Raw genomic sequence first — 6,000 nt, 5'->3', positions numbered from 1 at the left:
TGCGCACGATGGCGTGCACCTCTGGTGCGCACGATTCGGAGCTCGGTTTGACCGGGGTGCGCACACCTTGGCTGGGTTGCGCACCTTTTGTGCGCTCCAAGGTGCGCACGAAGTCGGAGCTCGGTTTGCCCCGGGTGCGCACCTTCGCCAGGGTGCGCACCTTGATGCGCACGCCTTGGCTGGGCTGCGCACCTTGGTGGGCGCCATGGTGCGCACCTTTCGTGCGCTCCAAGGTGCGCACGAAGTCGGAGCTCGGTTTGCCCCGGGTGCGCACCTTGGTGGGCGCCATGGTGCACTCCGAGGTGCCCAAGATTGGTGCGCACCAAGGAGCGCTCCGAAGTGCGCTCCAAGGTGCGCGCGAAGTCGAAAGTTGGGTTAATTGTCCGGTTTGCCTCGGGTGCGCACCTTGCGTGCACCTTCGCCAGGGTGGGCGCCTTGGTGCGCACACCTTGGCTGGGCTGCGCACACCTTGGCACCCGCGTTTCCTTCATTTTAAATTTTTTTTTTTTACAATCTCTCAAGTGGGAAATTCTATAATCTCAACTTTTTTTGCCTTTTCAGGAAACTTTTGAATGGAGCGCATCATTGGTGCGCTCCGAAGTGTGCTCCAAAGCTCTCTCCAGCTGCGTGCACCTGCCCCGGCCGCGCACCCGGCCCCGCCCAGCTTCGCTCACCTGTCCCGGGCGTCTGGTGCGGAACCTTAGAGTAAGAAACATCACCGTGCACCTTGGCCAACGTGCGCGACTCGACCGAGCGCGCACTGGCCGAGGTGCACACCGATTTCACCTGGGTGCGCGCGCAGCACCTCGGGCGCACCGGGGTGCGCGCACAACGCCCGGGTTGCACCGTGGCCTGTGTGCTCGGGGCGCCTCGGGTGCGCGCTCGGTGTCGCCCCCGCGCGCGCGGTAGTGCGGGCAGCGCACCCCGGCCCGGCCCGGCCCCGACGAGAACGCAAACGGGCAAAAGGTTTATTCAAATAGCATTGCGACGCCCGGCGAAAAACTAAAAAAGGGTGCAACACCGGGACTTCCCGGGAGGTCACCCATCCCAGTACTACTCCGGCCCAAGCGCGCTTAACTGCGGAGTTCTGATGGGATCCGGTGCACTAACGCTGGTATGATCGCACCCGTTATGAGCTTGTCGCAGTGTGTACTTAGCAAACCGCGACCCACGTGCGAATCCACCCCGGCCACCCACCCCCGTCGAGGTGCACACCCTCCCTCGCGAAGTGCGCCCCGTTCGCCAAGTGTGAGCCCTGCCCGGGTGCGCGCACCTTGCTAGGGCGTCGGGTGTGCACCCGGCCCGGCCTACGTGCGTGCACCTGGAGGGGGCGTCGTGTGCGTGCAGTGTCCCGTCTGCAACGCGGTGCCCACACACCACCTCGGGCGCAACGACCTGCGCTCACATGTGGGCCGAGTGCACCTTGGTGCATGTTCGGGGCGCCTCGGGTGCACGCTCGATCTTGCCCCGGTGCACCAAGGCGCTCGGTTTGCCCCGGGTGCGCACTTGGTGCAAGGTGGGCACCCAAAATAGGGATCAAGCACCAAAACACAAGTTTCGGGATGCAAAATGGGACCCAAGGACCACAAATGCGTTCCAAGACCCATGATGGGTCCACGAGAACAAAAATGTGTTCCGAGACTTAATAAACAAATATTGGGTTTTAGGAGAAGAAACATGCTCTGATGCCCAAAACGAGAATCGACCCCGAAAAGGCCACAGGCCAAAAGTGGGATGCGAGACAAAAAAAAATGGGACCCGAGGACCAAAATTGGGTTCCCAGGTCGAAGACAGGGCAACCGGACAAGAAACGACCTCTAAGGCTCGAAATGAGTCCCGACGACTAAAACTTGACAAGAAGCACCCATCAGGCACCCAACTCGACACCCATGGGATGCCGACCCACCCGGGCTTCCACCTAGCACACCTTGGCACCCACCCACCCTCGCACCCAACCTCGCACCCAACTTAGCACCTTTGAACCCACATTGGCACTCACCCTGACCCTGGCACCTTGGAACCCACATTGGCACTCACCTTGACCCTGGCACCCACCTTTGCACTCACCTTGGGACCCACCCTGGCTCCCACCTCGGCACCCACCCAGACACCCACCTTGGTTCCTTGGCACCCACCTTGGATCCTTGGCACCCACCCCGACACCCACCTTGGCACGCAACTTGGCTACTTGCCACCCACCTTGGCTCCTTGACGCCCACCCCGACAACCACCCCGTGACCTACCCTGGCTAGGGTTGGTGCACACCCACCCTGGTGCCCACCTTGGCACCCACCCTATGACCCACCTTGGCACGCACCTTAGTACCCACCCCGTTACCCACCCTAGGACCCACCCCGTGACCCACCTTGGCCAGGGTGGGTGCCTTGGTGCGCACAACTTGCCTGGGCTGCACACCAGGGCGGGCTCAAGATGGCACCCGCGTTCCGTTTTTTTCACTATCTTTCAAAACGGAAATTTTAAAATCTCATTTTTTTCTTTTTTTTGCCTTTTCTGGAAATTAGTGAAGGCAGCGCATCAAAGGTGCGCAATGCTGGTGCGAACCCGGGAGCGCTCCGATGTGTGCTCCAAGGTGCGGCGTGCACGAAGTCCGAGCCCGGTTTGCCCCGGGTGCGCACCTCGCGTGCACCTTCGCCGGGGTGAGCACCTTGGCTGGGTTGCGCGCCCTGGTGCGTACCAAGGAGCGCTCTGAAGTGTGCTCCAAGGTGCGGCGTGCACGAAGTCGGAGCCCGGTTTGCCCCGGGTGTGCACCTCGGGTGCGCACCTCGCGTGCACCTTCGCTGCGGTGGGCACCTTGGCTGGGTTGCGCGCCTTGGTGGGCACCATGCAGTGCACGAAGTCGGAGCCCGGTTTGCCCCGGGCGCGCACCTCCGCCAGGGTGGGCACCTTGGTGCGCACAACTTGCCTGGGCTGCGCATCAGGAAGGGCTCAAGATGGCACCCGCGTTCCGTTTTTTTCACTATCTTTCAGAACGGAAATTTTAAAATATCGTTTTTTTTTGCCTTTTCTGGAAATTAGTGAAGGCAGCGCATCAAAGGTGCGCAACGCTGGTGCGAACCTGGGAGCGCTCCGATGTGTGCTCCAAGGTGCGGCGTGCACGAAGTCGGAGCCCGGTTTGCCTCGGGTGCGCCCTGGTGGGCACCATGGTGCGCACCAAGGAGCGCTCCGAAGTGTGCTCCAAGGTGCGGCCTGCACGAAGTCGGAGCCCGGTTTGCCCCGGGTGTGCACCTCGGGTGGGCACCTTGGTGCGCATGCCTTGCCTGGGCTGCGCACCAGGGCGGGCTCAAGATGGCACCCGCGTTCCTTTTTTTTCACTATCTTTCAAAACGGAAATTTTAAAATCTCATTTTTTTTTGCCTTTTTCTGGAAATTAGTGAAGGCAGCGCATCAAAGGTGCGCACCTCGCTGCCCACCACGGTGCGCAACGCCGGTGGGCACCCGGGAGTGCTTCGAAGTGTGCTCCAAGGTGCTGCGTGCACGTTGTCGGAGCCCGGTTTGCCCCGGGTGCGCACCTCGCGTGCACCTTCGTCGGGGTGGGCACCTTGGCTTGGTTTGCCCCGGCTGCGCTCCGAAGCGGGGTTATTGGAGCGCCGCCTCTTTTTTTGTCGGAGCGTTTGGTGGGGTTTCTCGCATTGGCTCTTCCGAGGCCCGGTTGCCACCCTGGCGCGCACGAAGTCGGAAGTAGGGTTAATTGCCCGGGTGCGCACCTTTGCCAGGGTGGCACCTTACCTGGGCTGCGCACCAGGGCGGGCTCAAGATGGCACGCGCGTTCCGTTTTTTTCACTATCTTTCAAAACGGAAATTTTAAAATCTCCTTTTTTTTTTGCCTTTTCTGGAAATTAGTGAAGGCAGCGCATCAAAGGTGCGCACCTCGCTGCCCACCTTGGTGTGCTCTGAGGTGCGCACCCGGGAGCGCTACGAAGTGTGCTCCAAGGTGCGGCGTGCACGTTGTCGGAGCCCGGTTTGCCCCGGGTGCGCACCTCGCCTGCACCTTGGCCGGGGTGGGCACCTTGGCTGGGTTTGCCCAGGGTGCGCTCCGAAGCGGGGTTACTGGAGCGCCCCCTCTTTTTTTGTCAGAGAGTTTGGTGGGGTTTCTCGCATTGGCTCTTCCCAGGCCCGGTTGTTGGGTGCGCTCCCACCCTGGCGCGCGCGAAGTTGGAAGTTGGGTTAATTGCCCGGGCGCGCACCTTCGCCAGGGTGGGCACCTTGGTGCGCAAACCTTGGCTGGGCTGCGCACCAGGGCGGGCTCAAGATGGCACCAGCATTCCCTTTTTCTCACTATCTTTCAAAACGGAAATTTTAAAATCTCGTTTTTTTTTTGCCTTTTATGGAAATTAGTGAAGGCATCGCATCAAAGGTGCGCACCTCGCTGCCCACCTTGGTGTGCTCCGAGGTGCCCACCACGGTGCGCAACGCCGGTGCGAACCCGGGAGCACCCCGATGTGTGCTCCAAGGTGCGGCGTGCACGAAGTCGGACCCCGGTTTGCCCCGGGTGCGCACCTCGCGTGCACCTTGGTGCGCACACCTTGGCTGGGTTGCGCGGCCTGGTGGGCACCATGGTGCGCACCAAGGAGCGCTCCGAAGTGTGCTCCAAGGTGCGGCGTGCACGAAGTCGGAGCCCGGTTTGCCCCGGGTGCGCACCTTCGCCGCGGTGGGCACCATGGCGTGCACGAAGTCGGAGCCCGGTTTGCCCCGGGTGCGCACCTCGCGTGCACCTTCGCCGGGGTGGGCACCTCGGCTGGGTTGCGCGCCCTGGTGCGCACCAAGGAGCGCTCTGAAGTGTGCTCCAAGGTGCGGCGTGCACGAAGTCGGAGCCCGGTTTGCCCCGGGTGTGCACCTCGCGTGCACCTTCGCTGCGGTGGGCACCTTGGCTGGGTTGCGCGCCTTGGTGGGCACCATGCAGTGCACGAAGTCGGAGCCCGGTTTGCCCCGGGCGCGCACCTCCGCCAGGGTGGGCACCTTGGTGCGCACAACTTGCCTGGGCTGCGCACCAGGAAGGGCTCAAGATGGCACCCGCGTTCCGTTTTTTTCACTATCTTTCAGAACGGAAATTTTAAAATATCGTTTTTTTTTGCCTTTTCTGGAAATTAGTGAAGGCAGCGCATCAAAGGTGCGCAACGTTGGTGCGAACCTGGGAGCGCTCCGATGTGTGCTCCAAGGTGCGGCGTGCACGAAGTCGGACCCCGGTTTGCCCCGGGTGCGCACCTCGCGTGCACCTTGGTGCGCACACCTTGGCTGGGTTGCGCGCCCTGGTGGGCACCATGGTGCGCACCAAGGAGCGCTCCGAAGTGTGCTCCAAGGTGCGGCGTGCACGAAGTCGGAGCCCGGTTTGCCCCGGGTGCGCACCTCGCGTGCACCTTCGCCGCGGTGGGCACCATGGCGTGCACGAAGTCGGAGCCCGGTTTGCCCCGGGTGCGCACCTCGCGTGCACCTTCGCCGGGGTGGGCACCTTAGTGTGCAGACCTTGGCTGGGTTGCGCGCCCTGGTGGGCACCATGGTGCGCACCAAGGAGCGCTCCGAAGTGTGCTCCAAGGTGCGGCCTGCACGAAGTCGGAGCCCGGTTTGCCCCGGGTGTGCACCTCGGGTGGGCACCTTGGTGCGCATGCCTTGCCTGGGCTGCGCACCAGGGCGGGCTCAAGATGGCACCCGCGTTCCTTTTTTTTCACTATCTTTCAAAACGGAAATTTTAAAATCTCATTTTTTTTTGCCTTTTTCTGGAAATTAGTGAAGGCAGCGCATCAAAGGTGCGCACCTCGCTGCCCACCACGGTGCGCAACGCCGGTGGGCACCCGGGAGTGCTTCGAAGTGTGCTCCAAGGTGCTGCGTGCACGTTGTCGGAGCCCGGTTTGCCCCGGGTGCGCACCTCGCGTGCACCTTCGTCGGGGTGGGCACCTTGGCTGGGTTTGCCCCGGCTGCGCTCCGAAGCGGGGTTATTGGAGCGCCGCCTCTTTTTTTGTCGGAGCGTTTGGTGGGGTTTCTCGC

General features: G+C 62.1%; 1 non-coding gene across 1 annotated transcript; it reads right to left on the bottom strand.

Annotated features, from left to right (window-relative positions):
* Positions 1-1,009: 1,009 nt before the first annotated feature.
* Positions 1,010-1,128, bottom strand: LOC131871559 (5S ribosomal RNA). Its single transcript, XR_009369774.1, has one exon. It is a non-coding gene; the product is annotated as a 5S ribosomal RNA (ribosomal RNA).
* Positions 1,129-6,000: the final 4,872 nt, after the last annotated feature.

The sequence above is a fragment of the Cryptomeria japonica genome, unplaced genomic scaffold (assembly GCF_030272615.1).
Source record: "Cryptomeria japonica unplaced genomic scaffold, Sugi_1.0 HiC_scaffold_423, whole genome shotgun sequence".
Classification (NCBI taxonomy): Eukaryota; Viridiplantae; Streptophyta; class Pinopsida; order Cupressales; family Cupressaceae; genus Cryptomeria; species Cryptomeria japonica.
Note: the sequence above shows the minus strand (reverse complement) of the source record. Positions and strands in the feature narration are given on the sequence as shown.